Source organism: Triturus cristatus, chromosome 7 (assembly GCF_964204655.1).
Source record: "Triturus cristatus chromosome 7, aTriCri1.1, whole genome shotgun sequence".
Lineage (NCBI taxonomy): Eukaryota > Metazoa > Chordata > Amphibia > Caudata > Salamandridae > Triturus > Triturus cristatus.
Window position 1 is genome coordinate 378,883,331 of NC_140590.1, and position 23,355 is coordinate 378,906,685.

Consider the following 23,355-nt stretch of genomic DNA (forward strand, 5'->3'; position numbering starts at 1 on the left):
TGGTGCGGCTGCCAGTGGGCCTGCTCCCCGGTCTGTACTTGTGCTGGCTGGAGGTGATTTATGTGGCCGGTGTGCCGTCTCTCCTGCAGCATGCCCTGTCCTGCATGATGTCACATCTGTGGACAGAAATACGACATTGGCTCAGTGTCCCCGAAGGGCTGCATTGCAAGCGTCACAATAAATCATTTCACATTCCAATATGTCCCCTGTCTCCTTGTGCCTCGAGTGCGTGACATGCCTTGTTGCCCTGTAACATTTACGTCATGGTTAGTGTTGCCCTGACTACATCTCCCGAAATGCATTGCCTGTCTGCACTGACACGTGTGGACTGCAGTGTGATTCTCGTTTCACATTTGGGGGATGTGGGATGGGGTAGGGGGGGATACATTGCTGTGCTTTCGTCTTACCTTGGTGTGTTGCGGCTCTGGCAGAGCTGTCGGCGTCCCCAAGTCCCACGACGCTCTCTTGCTCGATTGTGGCCGCCACCAGCTCCTCCAGTTCGGTGAGGGCAGGTGCCCTGTTGGTTCCACCTCCGGTCTGGCTGGCCTCCTTCTGGATGTCGCCCATCTTCCTCTTGGTTACAATCCTCAGGTCATACCAGCGCTTTTTGAGGACCTCAATGTCCCTGTGGGTCACTCCCACAGCATTGACCTGCGCCTGGATGGCCAGCCATATGTTGCGCTTTTCCACCTCAGGCACTTGCAGGGATTGCCTGCCGAACAGCTTCTGGTGCTGCTTCACGACCTCCTCCACCAGCACCTGGAGTTCCTTGGGGCTAAATTTCAGCTTCCTCCTCCTTTCCCCTCCGTCTTTCTGTGTTCTCTGGCTGGACATGCTGTTCGTTTACCCGCTCGCACATGCAACTGCTCCCTGCCTCTCCTCTGCACTCCAAGCCTCTCCAGGGTCGGCTAATTATGTACACCTGCCTGGGTGTGGCCACTTCGGCTAATTGAGTACACCTGCCTGGGTGTGGGCAGTTCCTGGTTGGGTGGGCTGTCGTTGCACTGGATTCGCTGTTTCGTCAAGTCATGTGATTTTCTTTACCGACTCCGTACATACCGAATCGGTATTTTCCGATTCGGTAACTACCACCTCGGTATTTTCCGATTCGGTAACTTCCACATCGGTATTTTCCGATTCGGTAAATACCACCTCGGTATTTACCGATTCGGTGAATTCCGATTCGTGATTACCGAATGTTACCGAATCGGTAACTGTTACCGAATTTTTACCTACATATAACTTACCGATTCTAATTTACCGATTCGGTACGGCTCGGTATTTAAGAACCGGTAAAATTTATTTACCTACATGAGGCCCAAGGTGCCTTAATACACAATAAAGTCTTTGTATATCCTTGGAAAACGCGAAATTCTTCCAGAAGATGTGCTAGTGCTCTCTTCTTGACTATATCCTGATGCCTCACTTTCTGGCATCTTGCCGGTGCTCTGGACTTCAACATTCACATCACTCGTTGACTGTGTTTCACCTTGCGATGCATCACATCTACCATCCTCAGATGCAAAATCTGACCCCGGATGCATCAAAGTGCGGGTGACATCACTCTCTCTGACTGAATCATCATGCTCCATCTTCTTCCATAGCTTTGATCTTAACTCTTTCTCCTTTTCTCCAAAATTATACCATACACTACTTTGATCATTATCTGCACCCACTCTTCCTTCTTTGATAATTATATCTTTCTGCATGTCTTTAATCTTAATTACATCTGACTTGTGTCAGAGTCCAAAATCTTGCAATAGCACTGAACTGTTTGACACGTCTATAACTTTTTGTGGCTCATAAAATTTTGACTCTCCTTTATATTTTACAAATGGTTTCTTGAGCAAAACCCAGTCACCAATGACGATGACCTTTACGATTGCTCTGTGAACTTTATCATAGTACACCTTGGACTTAAGTTGTTGGTCTACAATCCTGTCCTTTACCTTAAGGTCAGAATCTTTCACCTCAATACCCTTCAATTCTCCATCCTTTTGCAAACTGAACTTTGGTGAGATAGATGACATGCATTGTCTGCCTCTCATAAGAAAAAACGGTGAATACCCCGTCACACCATTAGTTGTGGCGTTGTATGCTTTGACTCTTTCTCTAATGAACTCCTGTACTGGATAACCTGCTGCCAACGCCATCTGTATACTTTCCTTCAAGAATCGATTCACCCTTTCCACCTGACCATTAGATTTTGGCGAATAATTTGGTGTTTTTTCTTGCACAATCTCATTTTGTTTCAAAAACGTCACCATTTTTTCTGACACTAATTGTTTACCATTGTCCGATACCAATATTTTCGGTAAACCTTCTATAGCAAAACAAGCTTCCAAAACTTTTATTACCCCCCTCAGAGTCAATTTTTGATCCAAATTTGAAATAGATCCATTTGCTATAATAATCGCTCAAAACAATCAAAAATTTGGCATCTTTTTCTAAAACATGTAATGGACCAGCAAAATCAATAGCCACTTTAACCCATGGTGCATTTGGAATTTGTACTAATTGCATTTCTTGCACCCGTGTCTTCCAGTGCTTGTCTGATTTAAGGCAAATTACACAATTATCAACAAACATGTTGACATCAGCATCTAACCCCGGCCACCAATAATGCTCCTTTAACAACTTTTTTGTCATGGTAGATCCCAAATGGCTTTTGTGTGCTTGTTCAATCAACTTCCTTCTTATTTTTGTTGGCGGAACTAATGCATCTCCCCTTAAGACAAAACCACTGTCAATACATAGTTCATTTGCAACCTGAAAATATGTCTTGAGATCTGAAGACAGATTTCTGATTGGTGGCCAATTGTTTACAATATAGTTCTTTACCTTTAACAACACTGGATCGTTGTCAATGTTTTCCAACCACTCTGCCTTATTTCCCACCTTTAAATCATCGTCAACATCTTTTATGCAAGACACAACCCATTCTGTGTTTTCATCCACTCTTGGTTCAGAAATATTCAAAGGTAACCTTGATAAACAGTCTGCTCTTACATTGCTCTTACCTGCAATATGACTTATTGTAAATGTGTATTCCTGAAGCTTAGCCAATAGTCTTACCAACCTGGCAGACAAATTTCCATTTCCTCTACCGTAGCCATCCATTAAAAATGTTAATGGCTTATGATCCGTTATAAGCACAAATTGCTTTCCCCACAAATACATTTTCAACTTTTCTACTGCCCACACACATGCTAGTGCTTCCCTTTCTATAGTGCTACAGTGAACTTCTGCTTCCTGTAATCGTCTTGAAATGAAAGCTATAGTGTGTGAATTTCCTTTTACCTTTTGTGTGAAAACTGCACCAATGCCAACAGAACTCGCATCGACTGTAATAATGTTGATTCCTTCTGGATCATACAGCTTTAACGAAGGTGCATTTACAATTGCTTGTTTGACTTTTTCAATAGCACCATTCTGATTTGCAGACCATGAAAATGTTTCTCCTTTGCGCAGAAGTATGCGCAATGGTTCAACAACTTCTGAATAATTCTCAATAAATCGTGAATAGTATTCACTTAAACCCAAACATAATTTTAAGGAATCCTTATCATGTGGTACTGGTGCATCTTTTATGGCTTTCACTAAATCCAATTTTGGTTTAATTCCATCTCCCCAATAATGTGGCCTAAATATTCGATTTCTGTCTGTAAAAACGTACATTTCTCTTTCGAAACCGTCATTCCTCTTTCATTTAGCCTACTCAATACTAAATCAAGAATTTTGTTATGCTCCTCAACGGTGCTTGCATGAATCAGTATATCGTCTTGGAATTTCTGCACTCCATCAACACCCTCTAAAATGCATTCCATCAGCTTCTGAAATACGCTTGACGATGACGCCAAACCAAATGGTAATCTTTTAAACCTATACGCACCTAATGGTGTGATGAACGTTGTGTAATCTTTTGAACTATCAGACAACTTGACCTGGTGATATGCCGACTTGAGGTCAATGAGTGAAAAATATCGGGACCCATTAGTTGCTGCTAAAATTTCTTGGACCCTAGGCAAAGGGTAACAATCCACCACAATATTTTTATTCAAAGACCTCAAGTCAGCACACAAACGCACCTCACCATTTTTTTTTAATTAAAACAATTGCAGAAACCCATTCTGCCAAATCGGTTTGTTCAATAACCTCTTCCTTGACTAACTTATCTAGAACCTTTCTCAAATCTGTTTTTACCGACAAAGGAATTGCTCTTACCTTATGTTTTATTGGAATGGCTCCATTCTTAATTTTGATGTTGTGTTCAAATCCATTTACACAACCTATTCTGTCTTCAAATAACGATGCATACTTGTTCAGCACCATATCTACATTTTCTGGATAGGATACTGAACTGGAATTAGAAATTGAGCACACCCAATTATCATCTAAAATAATAGGATCACTTGCGCCTGGTTTCAAAATAATTCCCAAACGAGTTAAGTCCCTCCAACCGACCATATTCCTACCTCGCTCTGCAACATAAACATTTGTAGTGACAGATCTTCCTTTGACTTCTAAATCATCATGGAAATACCCCAACATGTTGATGTCAAATTCTCCAAATGCCTACGTCAGAAGCTAAAAGATCCACCTGTGGCCAATATTGCTCATACTTTTGGTCAGAAACAATCGTTATTGGTGACCCAGAATCTGCCATTATATTTAATTCAACACTTCCAATGTGTGCAATACCCAGAGGACCTTTTATAGATTGGTAATCATCACCCAATGTTAGAATTATGTTTGAACACATATCCTCATCAAAATCTTCTACAGCATTGACTTTTACTTTTGAAATCTTTTGCGCCCTGAAATTTTTACATACACCCGCAAAATGCCCTACCTTAAAACACTTCGTGCACTTCTTTCCCTGTGTTGGGCATCCCGTGTAATCTGCCTTGTGATTTCTCGAACCACACCTAAAACAAACAAATGTGTTACTTTCTGAATTGGACGCCAACTTACTCCTTCTGTCTGCCACATTTATAACTTTCTTATTATCTTGCAGATTATACACACTAGACTTGGTACCACTTTCTGCGGAAAGAACTTTCGAACTTTCAAGAGATTGTTCAATGCCCTTTGCAATATCAATTGTTTCTTCTAATGTTGGGTTTTTACATGCCAATAACCTTTCTTGAATTTTCTTTTCAAAACAATGGAACACAAACTGGTCGCGAATATATACATCAACCATATCATTAAAGTCACAAGTAGCCAAAACTCTCAAACACGCAATGTATTCTTCAATTGTTTCATTTTCAGATTGTTTGCGCATAGCAAACCGATGTCTGCCAATCATTATATTTGGTTCTTCACCAAATTGTTTTTCCAATCTTTTTGTAGCTTCCTGGAACTCATCAAGCGGAATAAACTGACCAGGTTGAGCCTCATACTCTGGCAAACTGTCAAAAATGTCTTGACCTGCTGCGCCTAACAATCCGAACATAATTGCTTTTTTCCTTTCTGGCTCATATTTTTTTACCGTCAATGGCCACCAAGTAGTTCTCAAAAGCCCGGAACCAGTTTTTCCATCTCATAACTGGTTTTCCTGGCTCGCTCAAAAATGCAGCTGGCGCACTGATATTTGAATTGCTCGCCATGTTATTCACGTACAAGCTTAAATTTCTGGAAATATAAAACAGTCTTGTAATTTAATTTTCATAAAATATTTCCACTTGAATTGCAATAATATTGTAAATTATTATTCTTGCTCAAACCAGAGAAATATCGCACATTTAAATCCTATTTCTCTTTCATTTAACATTTGCAATAGAATCAGAACGCTTTTGTCACCTCAAATTAGACCTGAGTATTATACAGGCTTTGCACGTTCAATCTGCAAAAAAAAAAAAAAAAAATGCCGTCACGTAACGCGTACACGACACGCTTAATTGCGTCACCTTACTTGTGAACCAGCTGACGTTGAACTGTCAAAAGCCAACAAACAATACGGCAGTTGAAACTGACGGTTGAATTCCATTACAAATCCAACCACACGCTTCACGTAGATTTCAATAACACGCTTCACGGAGACGATGCCTGACAAAACAAATAAGAGTGCCGACTTCAATTTTTTATAGATTCCTACGCAAATGAATGTCATGCAGTAACTTGCCTTATCAAATAACTCTGCGGGCTGATCAGATGCCGACACTTCTATTTCTTCACAAAGCTGCCGGTAGCCGCGCTACGAATAAGTAGAATACAGGACAATTTACTACGATTTACATGCACATTCCGAACATAATATCGTAACTTGCCTGAAATTAAACTTTTGAAGACCTCCTTTTCCAAAAGAAGTTCACCCGATTCTTCCTTGAATAAACCAGGATCCCGAACTCGTCGTCAATTGAAGTGTGACGCCAAAGTACGACTCCATACACCGAAACAGCTTGTACGAATATTAATTATTTATTAATTAACAGCTGAGGAAACGATGACAGGAACAGAAAGATACAAGCACGCACGCTTGCCGCAGGGGAAAGATCCCGATCCCACCAGTGATGTGTACTAAATACCTCCCCCACATTCCATCATGACGTGAGCGTGTGTAGCCAATCAGATTACAGGTAAGCTTGGTGTAATCTGATTGGTAGTACACTGATGACCATCTGTGGGATACAACACCACCTTTCATGCTTACACACATGGATGTCATTTAGGGGTCACCAGCAGTTGCAGCTGCGACCCCCAGCTTTCCCCTTGCAATCCCTGGCACTGCCTTTTCGACCCCTGACCTCAGAGGGAACAAATTCAGGGTTAGGGGCACAGGGGCAGCTCGTCATTATAGACGTCGGTCAGGGCTCTACTTGCTTTGTTTTCTCTCAATTCTTTATTACACTAATAGTGAATAATGTTATGTTATGACCATTTATTCAGCGCACATATCATCCGAAGGGTATTTATTTTACATATAGAGCAGTGCACTTGAACAAAAATAACTTATTCAGTCTTTTAAATATTTCCTTTAGTCCTTTATTTTCAAATGAAGTTTCATAAAAATACAGCCAACGCGTTTCGTTCAATTCGGCACATCGCCAAGCGATCTTCTTCAGGGCTTTTCGAATTACACACACATCGATTTAATTGTCCTCTGCGTTAATTCAAATAGCGGGTCCAATAATCAAACACACGAAATCTATCATCCAATCTGTGTCAAATCAAATCAATATGTAACAGTAGTTCATAGAAGGTCAAAAGGATAAGTGCCTCGGACTCCCAGTTAGGTGATCTTCGCCTTAATAAGCGGTCAAATACGCTGTCATGTCGACACAATCCATGGATAGAGTAACTCTGTTACTGTTACACTATTAGTTTTAGACAGTGCTGAGACATCCAACCTGCAAGTTCAGTGAGACAATTTATTAAGTTGTTCTTAGTCTCAGTGTTGGCCAGCCTGTCTATCATGGGAATGACCAATTGCGTGTCATTGGCGTATGAGCAGATGGCTCATGGCGCTGTGGCGGGGTCGAAAGAGGAAGAGGCCATGGCAAGAAAGGAGGTTAAAACCTTCAGCTGCTTTTCAAACTATCCATGCTCTGTAATGGCTCAGAGGTGCGGTGGAAGTTCATTCCATTGTTGAGGGGCTAGGTGAGAGAAAGATCTGCCTCCATTTCTGGCAGTTCGGATCCTGAAGGGGGTCAAAAGGTGTTTCCCTCTTGTCCTGAGATTCTTTTTTGGTACATACCAGTTGAGTTTCTTAGCTAGGTAACTTAGCCCAGGTTCGTAAAGGGACTTGTGTGTAATACATATGAGCTTGAAATGAGTATGTTTCCTGTGTAAGGATCTAAAGATGGGGGCACATGGGGCTCGAGATGGAAGACGGTGGTGTTCTCCAACACCTGGAGTCTAGTCTATAGTTCTTCATTGATGAATGCCATAAGTGCGTTTTCATAGTCTAGACAACTGAATATCAACCCCTGAACCAATGAGTTCCTGGGTTCCAAAAGTATCCATTGGAAAATCTTTGTAGCGTTTGCATGATGCCATAGCAGGTGGCCAAGGTATGGTTTACATGGTCCTTCATGCACAACTTGTGTTCTATTATTATACCTAGGTTTTGTACCGTGGATTTAGGGGATGGACAAGAGCCCATGCTGGTCAGCCACCAGTCATCTGACCACAGTTCTTGTGCTTCACCAAATAGTATCACTTCGGTCTTGTGCGCATTAAGCTGTAGGTAGTTAATTTGCATTCAGCTGTTTATATGAATCATACAGTTTTTAAATCTGGTTCTTTTATCCTCAGGGTTGGGTCCCAAGGTAATTATCAACTGGGAATTGTCTGCATACGAGATTACGTCGAAACAATACGATCTGATTACCCTTGCCAGTGGTGCTACATATACGTTAAACAGAATGGGGCTAAGCGCTGATCTCTGAGGAACCCCTTTGTCAACCATTGAACTACGGAATACTAGGGATTCTTGTTGCACAATGTTTGTTCATCATTTTAGAAAGTTTCTCAACTAGTTAAGGACTTTGCCTTCTGCTCCAATCTCTTCTAGCCTCTTTATTAGGATTGCTTGAGAGATGGTGGAAATCTAACAGGACCAGCATTGCTGACTGCCCATTATCTAAAAAGAGTCTTATGTTGTCAGCTACCTCTACCATGGCTGTTTCAGTGCTGAAGCTCGCCCTGAAGCCTGACTGGGTAGGGTCAAATAGTTGATGGCTTTCTAGATATGCTGTTAGTTGTTTGTTGACAAGGGATTAAATTACCTTCCCAAAATATGGTAGCAGGTATATTGGCCGATAATTACTGAATTCTTTAGAATCTTCAGACTTTTTTTTTAGAATAGGTTTAATCCTTGCTGATTTCCATTTGATAGGAATAGTCTCCAGATCTAAAGACATGTTAAAAAGATCTGTGTGACTATTAAGAATAGACAGGATGTAAGATATGGGTGAGGCTCCCTTTGTCCCTGCCGGGCAGGATAGCCCTGGTCAAGATGGTGGTTCTACCGAAATTCTTATATTTGTTCGCGAATATAACGCTCCCTTTGACGTCACATTTTTTCGCAACTCTGCGTTCGCACATCCTGGAGCTGGTGTGGGCTGGGGGCCAGGCGCGAGTATCCTGGGACGTGCTAACTTTGCCATTGAACCAGGGTGGGTTGGGGGCGCCAGACATGCGCTTGTATGCCCTGTGCGCACAGGCCCAATATTTGCACTATTGGGTGCACCCGACGCCTTTCCAGCCGCATGTGGCAGTAGAACGGGACACCGTGGCGCCGGTACCGCTCGGGGTGGCCGTTTGTGCGAGGGCGCGCCGTCCCGGGGGGGATGTGGACACCGCGGAGATGCTGCGCTGGGTCTGGGTGGAACTTAGGCGACGAGCGGGGGTGCCGCTCCTGTATGCCCCGTCCCTGTCCCTGGAGCGTAACCCACTACTGCCTTGTCTTGAAGACGGAGTTAGCCCAACTCTGCTACGGAAGATGCACCTACACACGTTTGCGGACCTCTTTCCAGAGGATACTTTCATGAAGCCGCCGGTGGCAGGGGAGGGGCAGGCGGTGCACTTTTCGGAATTATTCTTATACCATAAACTGCGGGAGACCTGCAGGGCGTTGAGCGTGGACTTCCCGGCGGCCCCCCCGGTGTTTCAGGCGTTGGAGGGGGTGGTGGGCTCCGCGTCTCCTCGGAGATTAGTCACCAGGCTATATAAATCCATGCAGAATGTGGAGCGGGAGGTTCCACCTCAGTCCCTACAGCACTGGAATGTGGAGCTTGACTCTCCCCTATCGGAGGAACAGTGGACCTTCTGCTGTGGGCAGCTCGCGGAGCTCTCCCCGAATTACAAACTGAGGTTTATACACTTTAAGTATCTACATCGATACTATAGAACGCCGATCGCCTTACATAGAATGGGCTTGAGAGGGGATGCTGGTTGTTGGAGGTGCGGGGGTGAGCCTGCCCCCTTTTTGCATATGGCATGGTCCTGCCCAAAACTTGCGGAATACTGGTCTCAGGTATTCACCCTGGTAAATCAGATATTGGGCCGCGCTGATGCCCCATCCCCCGAGTTGGGAATTTTAGGCTATGTTAAGGACACACCACATAAAGCACGTAAACTGCATGCCATGCTTCTTCTGTTTGCAAAGCGGCAGGTGGCAATACACTGGGGTAGGAGCCGGGTGCCCACGGTGAAGGGATGGCTGGCGGATGTGACCTATGGCCAGGTGCAGCTGAGTGCCTTCTGGGATTTGATGCCAGTGGCCTCCCGCCCGCGGGATATCTGGGAACCATTTATAGGGTGGGCTCGGGAGCGTCACGAGATAGCTGAGGAGAGGGCTGCATTAGATGGGTGACACGTGCTGTGGGATGGATGCAGTGGCAGGTCTGCTCTGACCCAGAGATGTTGGGTTCCTTAAAGGTGGGTTGTACGAATTGACAGGAACACCCTAAGATGTTATTGCATATACGCGACTGCATTGGCATGTATCACAAATGTACTGCAGATATAATATTGCTGGCATGTGTTGTTGGTTAATAATTGTAAAGCTATGTTAACTTTAATAAAACTTAATAAAAAAAAGAATAGACAGGATGTGAGGTGGAGCTAGGGCGTCAAGAAAGCCTGATTTTGTCCTATTAAGTGCAACTATGAACTCCTCCTGAATTAGTTGAACACATCAAAATGTGCTGTCCTACGTACATTCGTGCAGTGTAGTCATCCTCAATGTGTAGATCTTCTATCCTGGGTTTAAGAAAGGCGTTTTAGATTTTGCCTATTTTTTCCTCAAAGCCATCCTCCCAGTTTTGGGAGGGTCGGCTGACGCTCTGACAAGGTGAGGGGTTTGTGAATTCTTAGGATTCTGTATAGTTCCTTTAGGGAGCTGGCTGCCTTGTCAATTCTATTGACGATGTAGGTTTTCCTGGCTACCTTAATGTTATTTAAATAATGCCTGTGGATGTGTTAATAGGCTATTCTGTCCTCCATCACTTTTGTTGCTCTCCACTTGCGTTCCGCTATCCTCCTTGCCTGCTTGTCAATTTTCAAAGAGTCTGTGAACCAAGGTGAGGTTTTGGCCTTGCAGTTAACTTTGCTACTGACCTTTGACACAGGTGCAATTACATCCAGGGCCTGTGTAATTGCTTTCTCAGGGATGCTTAGTGCAAGGTCTATGCTCTCTAGGCCTTACAGTATAAGTGGACAAAAATGGGTGGAGAAGGAAGCATAACTGACTCTTCTCCACGGCCTGGTCGATTTCTGTTCTGAGATTCTTTTTCCTTGAGAGGTTCCAGCTAGTATGTGGAATTTTAATAGACTATGGTCTGACCAGATCAGGGGGATGGGAGGGTCCACCTGTCATTGGCTTCATTTCTGGACAAGAGGTCTAGGGTGTGTCCTGCAGTGTGTGTGGGTCCGATCACCCTCCACACTAGCCCTAGCATGTTGAGAATGAAACATTATGCATTATTAGTGTAATAAAAAATGGAGAACAATTAGCTGGAGTATGATATTCCCTGGCAGTTGAGGTAAGAAAAAACAAAATGATTTGAAATGTATGTTATGTGAAAGCTTGCGGATGAGTGTGAGTTTACGTAAGAGTGTGAATATGTGTGTATGTTTAAGCATGTGTGTGTGTGGAAGAAATTGAAGGTCAAAGGCTGCGTGATGTCACTTTCGCTGTTCATGTTTACACTCTGTGCTGTTTTGCCTCTAGCTGACTATCTCCTACGAACTTTTCTTTCTTGACATGATTTGAGAAAATAATCTGTAATGCTAAAAAAAGTACTTAAAGTTAAGCACAGTAGTTGAAAGATTACTTCATGTGATGTTACATACTGTCATAGGGTCATGGGTCATATGACATCACTAGTTCTGATTGAATCAATTATACTAATTAGCACTCACTCAAAAGGATTTCCAAAACTTTAGAGCTCTGTGCACGTCTGTCAGAGAAGCTGCTCCATAGGTTCGGGTGGGCTCCCACTCGATCTACCTGCCTGCTGCAGTGTCTGGTAGTGCAGTACAGACTGGCAAAAATAACAGGACATAACTGGCACATGCACAGTCAGAATGTACTGTGCACCTGTAAACAGTTGGAGAGGGCAGCGTGGTTTCCACGCTGTGACATCACCACTGTCATCCATAACACACCTCGATCAAGGTGGACCAGCTGCGATCATTCTACTGGACTTGAGTGCAGCATTTGATACGGCATTATATGGCTATCGTCTTTTTTTAAAGATATAGAAGTTTTCAAGTTAGCAAGGGGTAATTTCTCGCCTCGACTCACCACCTAAAATGTGGGGTGCCTGAGGGCTCTTCCCTCAGCCCCACGCTTTTCAAACTGTATGTCTGTCCCTTGTCAGACATCATCTGCTCCCTAAGCTTCACTATGGTGTCTTACGCGGACAACACACAGATCATTCTCTCCCTCACACCAAACACAGGCCCTATCTCACAAAAATTAAACTCCTGTTTAAAGCCGGTTACCAACTGGATGGCTGCAAGCTGTCTAAAGGTAACTGGGGACGAAATGGAGGTTGGCAACAACCTGTTGCTCTGGGACTAGTTAAGCTGGCCTTTTTCCTTGGGTGACCATCTATCCCCCAAGTCAGAAGTGAAAAGTCTGGGTGTCACGTTGGAAAACAAACGTACCATGGCTACCCAAGCAAAGAGGCTGTTATCCAGCTGCTTTGGTCTCCTTGGAGCACTTAACAAGATGCTTATATGGCTACCAGTTACAGTTCACATCACAAAACGTCGGTTCAAGGTTTAATATTATCCCACCTTGACTATGGAAACTCCCTCTATCTGTGTAGCCAGCTCTTTGTCATTAAAAAACTGCAGGTTATTCAAAATGCTGCAGCCTGAATACTGTGAGGCATCACAAAATTTCATTCGGCCTCTCCGGCTCTTGCTGCACAGGCTGCCATAAGCAAGAGGATTCACTTTAAAGCGAGCTGCATAGCTCACCGTTCAAGGCATAACGCAAGTCCCCATATCCTCCATCACCTGATCAGCCCATATTGTGCCAGAGAGCTAAGATCACACAGCCTGAGTCACCTCTCCGTTCCCAGAGTAAAAAGTGCCAGACGAGGGGGCCGTTCTTTTACCCACCCTGCCTCCAATATCTGGAATACTTTCCCACTAACTCTCAGAGAGAACATCAATATACTTAATTTTAGAAAACAACTTAACACCCATCTGTTTGCCTAAGCTCTCTGTATCTGAGTCAACTGGAATGAATAAACAAATGCCTGGGCCTAGGAGGGCACAGGACTGAGCGGGCAGTGGCAGTCTGCCAGGCATAAATCAGTGGCAGCAGGAGGCATCAAAAGTTGCTTTTGTGCTGGATTGATGATGGATGATGGACCAGTGTGACCGGTGCCCGTGGGAGAACATGTCATGATCCTCAGAAATGAGTGCTGGTGCCCATGGGAGAACATGTCATGATGCTCAAAAATGAGTTCCGGTGCTGGCATCCACCAGCTGAATTAACCACTGTAAATCCAACAAATGTCCATGTTCACAAATTAAAACACTTGAACATGCAAGTTCACTTAGTTCAATAGAACTTGTGATGCCTTAGCCTTTGAATAATGCAAACAGCATGCACTTCCTAAACCGAAAAAGTCATTATACAACAAAGTTGTCAGAAAAGTAAATCCATCAAAACACACACTGACTGAGTTACAAGCTAAATGTTGTATATGCAGTTTAACAAAATGAATCCTTGTGCCCAATTATCAAAACCTAATGGGAACATAAATGGAGCAATAGAGGCTGCAAATGGCGGGCGAGCCAGCACATCAAGATCTGTTTTGACCGACAGGGGCCCATGCCAAGTTACTCCTACTACTACAAGAGATTGGAATTATGGGGTCAGCTCTAGCTTGGCTCCAGGACGTTTTTGAAAGACAGAAGGCAATGTATCTCGCTGGGAACATTTAAATCCAAACCCAGGCTTGGTGATAAAGGGGCACCGCAGGGGTCCTGCTTGACCCCATGTTGTTTAAAATGGAGTGGTACCCCTGAAGAGGAGAATCAAAACCGGTTTCACAGGATATCAATTAGGGCCTAAGAAATAGGTCCCCGTTATAGAGCAAAGCGTAACTGGAAAAATATGGATCAAAATAAGTCAACCACCAAACACCCACTCAAGATGTGAATATAGATATAAAGGTAAGAATATATGTACACCTTAATATCAATTTTTTAGTATTTTTTAATTCAGTAATTCATTTTAGTAATTTATTTTGATTGATACAAAAAAACATTTATAGTTTTATAAATACATGACAATAAAACATACATATGCACATCAACAATATATACATGATCATAAAAGGCAGCGTTCAAGGCCCCATAAGTAAACAATCAGATTCATACACCTACTCATTCAGTCTAAATCACATTCAACAGAACACATCTCAAAATACACATATTATCCTTGGATATAAAGATGGATATAGTCGTTGGTGTATCTTCCAACGATGGCCAGATGGTACATAAAGGAGAAAGAGGTCGTCAAATCAAGCGCCAACGCGCGTTTCGGTATCGGACCCACAGGGGGGTCCAACCTTCATCAGGGCAATGACCAAGGATAATAGGGGACAAGAACACACCTACGAATTAAAAACATGTGAAAAATAATAAACATAAATGAACCATATATGACATCAATCAACAATGATACGTAAAGTTAAGCATAGTATTAAATGCAAAATTCTTCACAAAAGAGATAGTGGACATTAGTAGTTGATACAAAAACAATATCCAGTTACTGGAAAATCTAAATCGATCACAAAATATTATTTATCTCGGCCCAATGGGTCCATAGGTAGCTCAAACCCACCTTAACAAAAGAACAAAGTTAAAAGCGTACAATAAAGAATAATAGAGAACCCAACACCAAGATGTGTATCCAAAACATACAGAACAAATCCTGTGAGTTTGTTTAAAGAATTAGAATGCTAATAATAGGAGAGAACCCAATCACACCTGTATCGAGAATCCCAGTTAGAGGGTGTGAGAATAGAAACGGTAATGAACCCGTGGTGACAAGAGAAATGAGTCATAACTTGTACATACTGGACACACAGATACTAGGTACCACGTTGGTATTGATGAGTCGCACCCAGGCGTAAAGCGTGGTTAAACAACGAACAGAGGCATCTCGTCTTTTCTACACAGAAGAAAAGGTCAAAGTTGATCAGAGAAGGTTTTATAATTCAAGAAAAACTTTTTGAAGCTCAAAGGGAGTCGCAAATTCTTTAACAGCGGATTTCGTATACAAACGTCTGACTAGAAAAATACTTGAAAGTATATGTTTGCAAAGAGAAATCGAAGCTGTATAAAAAGGACATCTGGCTAACGGACACCGAAATGCAGAGGTAAATGTTTTACGATTAAACGGGCCAAAATCGAAACAACAACAAGAACGATATATGTACCAATCTGTAATGAAAGGGGCAATTGCCTGAACGATTCTGAAGGTGTACTAATATCCTCAGTCTTAGTAATCGAAGATGTACTGAAAGCCAATGTATAAAAGTCGGTCTGAGTACGCCTATACAGTGACAAATAGGTATACTTTCTAAAACTACTATTAGATGCGGGAAAACAATATGTTAATGGTGAATAACCCACGGGGCCAGCTATAGACTACTCCCCATAAGGGCATGTAAATAACCCAGAGGATGTTGGTAACTGCGGTTAAACGCCCATGGAAGCTTACCTGTTGGCCAATCAGGGGTTGAAATGATTCCTTCCTGGAGTATTTCACGCGCTGCATATGACGAAGTAGGACAAGTTCCTCACTTCACGGTTAAATAATTCCGCCATGTTAGAGACGTGTAGCAATTCAATAGTAAGCAGTCGTCTCGGCAGTATTAGGTAAACATCTCTCCTAAGAAATATAAGATGTTAGGACAATATATTTACTACCAGTCTGTGCCCCCACAGGGTATCAAGGCAACCAGGCTGTGTGTTAGTCACCATAGCGGCATGAAGGAGTCACGAGGAGGTGGATAAAGCAAAAAAAGGGAGCTTGTCACAGCCTACCTGTTGGCTAAATGAGAGTTCGAATATCGCTTTCCCGCGGAGTTTCCCGCGGTGTTTCGCGCACAGCAAAGATAGATGTCGAATGTATTCCTCGCTAAACGTTCAAACTGTCCCGCCCTCATAAATATACATAGCGGTTAAGTCGTGAGCCAATCAGAAACCGAAAGAATTTCCATGGAAAGAGGACTAACACGCCATCAATGAAACCATAGATTCAGCGCCATGTTGGAACTGGTTGCTGTAATGCAAATTTCAAGGCAATATGTTACAAATAGAGGGTAGTGTTAACTTTAAATTGGCTATTAGGTCAAATCGTAAATAAAGCAAAATACCTCAAAGGGGATTCATTTCGAAGGATGTAAATATAACGTCATGCACTCTGGAGAGAGGCTCTAACTAATAAATTCGAAATGAATACCTGAAAGAATGAAAATTAAAATAAAAAGAAATGAATTAATATTCTGGATCAGACCGTTTTATACTAGCATAATCAGGCAATTACGTAATCGCGTTTTCCCAGGAAATGGTTTCGTTTAACCCACATTGGACAGAATTCAGATAGAAAATCCAAAAGGTTTCTCTTTTCTTTCTGATGGAAGTGGGATTCCTACCCGGCAGGGTATGTATCTTCTCTAAGATAGTCCATCTCAGCTCTATATCCTTATGGTTTTTGCTAAGCCAGTGGTTGACTAACGGAGCCGATGTTTTGTTAGTCCGAATATTGGATTTGTGTTCACAAATTCGTAGTCTTGCCTCCCGACCAGTTTCCCCAATATAGGGGAGGTTGCAGGGGCAGATAATGATGTATACCACGTTGGATGACCGGCAGTTAGTCATTTCTTGAAGCATAATGGTTCGATTGTTGATATCAATGGTACTGCCTACAATCGCCTGAGCGCATGCTTGGCAAGTACCACATCTGTGGTTGCCTTCAATAGGTTTGGTGCCGACAATGGCTGTTTGAGTTAAGGTTTTGTTCTCTTTGTCCGATACCTTGCCTCGAATCAGGCAATTTTTCAAGTTTTTGTTGCGTTTAAACGCAAAGAGGGGTTTGGGAATCCCCATTTCCTCGTTACCTACATTGAGCAGGTACCAAAGTGAATTGATTGTTTGTCTGACCTTATTGTTGATGTTAGAGTGTTTCGTTACATACACTAGTTTGTCCATCGGGTCAGATTCTTTCTGTTGGAACATGGTGTCTCTGTTGAAGTAACGAGCTCTTTTAAAGGAATCTTTAATGAGCTTTTGGGGATAACCTCTTTTGAGAAATTTGGTCTTAAGGATATCGGCTTGGACCAAAAAGTCTTTCATTTGTGAGCAATTTCTACGCAAGTGTAGAAATTGGCTGAAGGGGATACTATCCCTCTGACTTCTTGGATGATAACTGCCATATTGAAGCAGTGTGTTTCTAGCAGTTGGCTTAGTGTATAGAGACACACTGATTTTGTTGTTACAGTGTTCGACCCAAACGTCTAAGAATTCAACCTTGATATTACTGAAGTGGACTGTAAATTTGAGGTTTGGATCAGCTGCGTTTAACCAGGATACGAATTCATCCAAGGCATCATGGTCACCGCTCCAGATGAAAAATATATCATCTATGAAGCGTGACCATGCTCGGACGTTTTCGTAAAATGGGGCCATGTCGTTATAGATGTTGAATTGCTCGAATTTGCCCATATAGAGGCAGGCAATACTGGGGGCACAGGAAGCCCCCATACTGACTCCCTGGATTTGATGAAAAAAATCGTTGTTGAATTCAAAGTAGTTGTCATTTAAGACAACCTCAAGACACTGTATAACAAAAGGGGCGTTGATAATAGGATTATCGTTGGTAAGTATTTCCTTTATCACCGCTAATGCTCCCTCCTGTGGAATGTTGGTATATAGCGATTCCAGATCAAGGGTAACTAAAAGTTCCCTGTCTGGATCGAATACAATATTCTCAATCTTGGAGATAAAATGGCCCGTATCTCTCACATACGACTCCAATTTACTTACCAAAGGATTTAGAAAACAATCCACATATTTTGCAAGGGGTTCAAGCGCCGAGCCAATGGTGGAAACAATAGGCCGTAAGGGCGGGTCGTTAGCGTTTTTGTGTGTCTTGGGTACTCCGTATATGATTGGTAAACGGGTGTATTTGGGGGTTAGATATTCTGCCTCCTTGGTGCAAATATATTCCTGGTCAACGGCATGTCGAACCATGAATAAAATGCGAGCTTTGAGGTTGTTCTCAGGGTTACCTCTTATGCGTTTGTAGTGTTTCGTAGAGGACAATAGTGTGTTCATTTTTTCGATGTAGTTGTCAGTATTGAACAACACGATGCCCCCTCCCTTGTCACAGGGTTTGATGGTCAGGGATTTGTTGTTTTGGAGGGACACCAAAGCCTTTTGTTCTGTAGGGAGTAAGTTGTTAGTGGGTTTGGGTACAAATTTGATGACTTTAGAGATCCTGGACATAACTGCTTTTTCAAAAATATTAACTTCAGGGCCAACCTGGTCAAGTCCAGGGGTGAAATCAGAGGGGGGTTTTAATCCAGACAGATTATTCGAAGAGTCAGGCAAAGATCTATTAAAAAAGAATTTTTTGAGCCTGATTTTCCTGAAGAAAGAATGTAAATCTTTCAGGAATTCGAATTTATTGAAGGTCGTAGAGGGAACAAATGTAAGGCCTCTGGATAGAAGTCTAAGGGAATCAGAATCCACCTCAGAGGTAGACAGATTGAACACAGGGATATCTACTGTGTTTTCCAGTACTGGTTCTGTCTGGTTTGTATATACATCTGAGGTTGACCACGTGCCTGATGGTAATTCCTCATCCGTGGTGTTCTGGTTCTGGGGCGATAATTTCCCCGGCGGTTCCCTAAAAAATGATGATCTGGGGTCATGGGTCTATCAAACTGATCCTGCCGGTGTTGATAATTAGGGTTATAGTTGGTTTCATAATCTCCAGATGCCTCCCCTTCAGAATCCGTAGTATCCGAAAAGGTGACCACTTTCTTATTGTTTCCCCATCTCATAATGTTGTCCCCAGAAGATCCTGATTCCGCCATGTTGTAAAAATTAGGCATGAGGTATGGGTACGTACGTTCCTGCGTAAATAACCTGATGTCTTTTTTTAGTTTATCTGTCTTCCTTTTCAGGAGGTAAGTAGAAAAGGAGTCTAGTTCTTGGGTAATCTCTTCTAGTTTTTTTGTGGCCATTTCAACCGAGTTGTCTTTCTTGAGTTTGTCTTCAAGAGCCTCTATTTCTTTGGTCATAATGGCTAGTACCTCTCTAGCTGTTTCAATGATTAACATCATCCAGTCACGAGAGCATCTATTAGAGATTAATGCCCACTTCTCTAAAAATAATCTGATTTCCACAAAAAGACCAGGTACATTACGAACACGTAGTCCGAATAGTATTGTTCCAGCTTTAAGATATTCAAGCATGAAGTTTGCGTGTGCCTCTGTACGTTTAGATTTTTTCTTCAAGTTTAATAACTTGGTCCATTCACCCTCCAGGCCCTTAGATAGGGTAAATTGGCCATCACTCCCTGGTGTAAGGCCAATCATCCTGGCAAAGTCCTCATCAGAAAATCCAAAGGTTTTTATGCCCTCCATGGTATCAACCGAGAACAAATCGATATCCGTGACAAACCACCAGTGATTATAGTAGAGACGGGTAAGGTAATGTAATGGAAACTGAGAATGGGGGGATTCCAAAGACTGGGAAACATTAATTAGAACATCATCAAGTTCTAAGAAACAAAATTCTAAATCAACTGTTAAATCAATAAAGCTTAGAGCAAACACTCTCCAAAGAGGAGGGAAAAATTTGAGGTGCAAATTGAATAAAAAGGTTTAAAGATAAGAGGAATGAGCTACCTATCAAGGAGAAGCAACCCCCACAGCAACCAGGCTGTGACAGAAAACCATTTACGAAGGGGGACCCCAAATGCACAATGAGAAACCGGTTTATGCGGGGTTAGAGACAATCAACTGAAGAGGAGAATCAAAACCGGTTTCAAAGGATATCAATTAGGGCCTAAGAAATAGGTCCCCGTTATAGAGCAAAGCGTAACTGGAAAAATATGGATCAAAATAAGTCAACCACCAAACACCCACTCAAGATGTGAATATAGATATAAAGGTAAGAATATATGTACACCTTAATATCAATTTTTTAGTATTTTTTAATTCAGTAATTCATTTTAGTAATTCATTTTGATTGATACAAAAAAACATTTATAGTTTTATAAATACATGACAATAAAACATACATATGCACATCAACAATATATACATGATCATAAAAGGCAGCGTTCAAGGCCCCATAAGTAAACAATCAGATTCATACACCTACTCATTCAGTCTAAATCACATTCAACAGAACACATCTCAAAATACACATATTATCCTTGGATATAAAGATGGCCAGATGGTACATAAAGGAGAAAGAGGTCGTCAAATCAAGCGCCAACGCGCGTTTCGGTATCGGACCCACAGGGGGGTCCAACCTTCATCAGGGCAATGACCAAGGATAATAGGGGACACGAACACACCTACGAATTAAAAACATGTGAAAAATAATAAACATAAATGAACCATATATGACATCAATCAACAATGATACGTAAAGTTAAGCATAGTATTAAATGCAAAATTCTTCACAAAAGAGATAGTGGACATTAGTAGTTGATACAAAAACAATATCCAGTTACTGGAAAATCTAAATCGATCACAAAATATTGTTTATCTCGGCCCAATGGGTCCATAGGTAGCTCAAACCCACCTTAACAAAAGAACAAAGTTAAAAGCGTACAATAAAGAATAATAGAGAACCCAACACCAAGATGTGTATCCAAAACATACAGAACAAATCCTGTGAGTTTGTTTAAAGAATTAGAATGCTAATAATAGGAGAGAACCCAATCACACCTGTATCGAGAATCCCAGTTAGAGGGTGTGAGAATAGAAACGGTAATGAACCCGTGGTGACAAGAGAAATGAGTCATAACTTGTACATACTGGACACACAGATACTAGGTACCACGTTGGTATTGATGAGTCGCACCCAGGCGTAAAGCGTGGTTAAACAACGAACAGAGGCATCTCGTCTTTTCTACACAGAAGAAAAGGTCAAAGTTGATCAGAGAAGGTTTTATAATTCAAGAAAAACTTTTTGAAGCTCCAAGGGAGTCGCAAATTCTTTAACAGCGGATTTCGTATACAAACGTCTGACTAGAAAAATACTTGAAAGTATATGTTTGCAAAGAGAAATCGAAGCTGTATAAAAAGGACATCTGGCTAACGGACACCGAAATGCAGAGGTAAATGTTTTACGATTAAACGGGCCAAAATCGAAACAACAACAAGAACGATATATGTACCAATCTGTAATGAAAGAGGCAATTGCCTGAACGATTCTGAAGGTGTACTAATATCCTCAGTCCTAGTAATCGAAGATGTACTGAAAGCCAATGTATAAAAGTCGGTCTGAGTACGCCTATACAGTGACAAATAGGTATACTTTCTAAAACTACTATTAGATGCGGGAAAACAATATGTTAATGGTGAATAACCCCTGGCCAAAGTTTTTAGAGCTTACAGGTTTAAAACTGTGTCTTAAGCGGATGACACTCAGTTGGTTATTTCTCTCAGGGGATATTGACAAACCGAAGGCCCATTTCATAGCTGGTATGAAGGTGATTGCTGGCTGGATGTTATATAACTTCCTCCAGCTGAACTCAGGTAAAACTGAAATCATTCTGTTTGGGAAAGCCCAAGACGTGTGGTCTTCAGACTGGTATTCAGTCGGAAATGTCGACACATATATCGAGTGTTAAATATCGTGACACAGAAATATCATTTTGCCAATGTGCAACATTGCGTCCATCATCTTGTGTGTTTTGCTGTTCGCCCTATGTGGGAAGGGTATGCCCAGACGTGGGTCCTGTGCTCACTACGCCACTGGAGTCAAGCTATCCTGGCTGAAGAGGGGTGAAACCCCGAAACCGGTCCTAGGATGCTTGATTCCGGTCCAGGGAAGACATGGCTTGGCAGTTCGGGCTGGACTGTTCCCATGAGGCACAGGGTCAAGACTGATTTGCATATAGCCATGTCTGAACTGGGGTGGCATGGTGAGCAAAATAACAATGGATTAAACCCAGATCTGTGACTGGGGGTGAATGTTTTGCCAATGTGCAACATTCCGCCCATCATCTTGTGTGTTTTGCTGTTCGCCCTATGTGGGAAGGGTATGCCCAGACGTGGGTCCCGTGCTCACTACGCTACTGGAGTCAAGCTATCCTGGCTGAAGAGGGGTGAAACCCAGAGACCGGTCCTAAGATGCTTGATTCCGGTCCAGGGAAGACATGGCTTGGCAGTTCGGGCTGGACTGTTCCCATGAGGCACAGGGTCAAGACTGATTTGCATATAGCCATGTCTGAACTGGGGTGGCATGGGGAGCAAAATAACAATGGATTAAACCCAGATCTGTGACTGGGGGTGAATGTTTTGCCAATGTGCAACATTCCATTCATCATCTTGTGTGTTTTACAGAAATATCGTCAGCAAGAATATCGTGGTCAAGAATATCGAATTTAAGGTAAGAAATATCGATTTCAAAACTATAAAAGTCATTAATATTGTTTGCAAAAATATAATTGTGTAAAATATCTTTTTTTTAATTAGTGTTATGTATTTTAGCATATATTTTAAACGTATGTGATGTAGTTTTTTTTGTATAAGTATTGTTTATGTTTTTTTAGATATGTATTACATTTTTAGTAGTTATTCATTTTATTTTAATTACATTTTTTATTTTTTAGTTCCGCAGTGGGTTGTGGGTTTATAGGGGAATAGGATGGGAAGTAATTTATTTGTAATAAATCAATGAATATGTTTTATTTATTAATTTTATTTAAGAGATTTTATAATGTTAATTGCGTTTTTAACTTTTGGGTAAATTTTATGTGTGGGTTGTGGGGTTTATAAGGGTATAAAGTGGTAAGTAATTTATTTTGAATTAATTATGAAATTGTTGTTAATCAATATTAATTATTGAATTGATAATTAATTATGGTAAGTGTGTAATTAATTTTAAGTGCGTGTTGTAGGGTTTATAGGGGTAAAGGATGGGAAGTAGTTTATTTTTAATTAAGTAATAATTAGTTGATATATAATAATGAATAATTGATAATTATGTTAATTGTTTAATCATATTTTTGGGGGTGTGGGTTTTTTGTTTACAGAGATAAAAGGTGGGAACTTATTTATTTTTAATTAATTAATAATTAGTTAACTAATATTAATTAATTGACAATTACTTATGGAAATT

At 41.7% G+C, this 23,355-nt stretch overlaps 1 long non-coding RNA gene across 1 annotated transcript in view; it reads right to left on the reverse strand.

Moving 5' to 3' along the window:
• Positions 1 to 23,355, reverse strand: part of LOC146809723 (uncharacterized) — a 376,558-nt gene that overhangs the window by 184,069 nt on the left and 169,134 nt on the right. Inside the window, exon 3 of the long non-coding RNA XR_014965583.1 lies at positions 4,853 to 4,928. This is a non-coding gene — a long non-coding RNA (uncharacterized LOC146809723). The remainder of the gene's footprint in view (positions 1 to 4,852; positions 4,929 to 23,355) is intronic.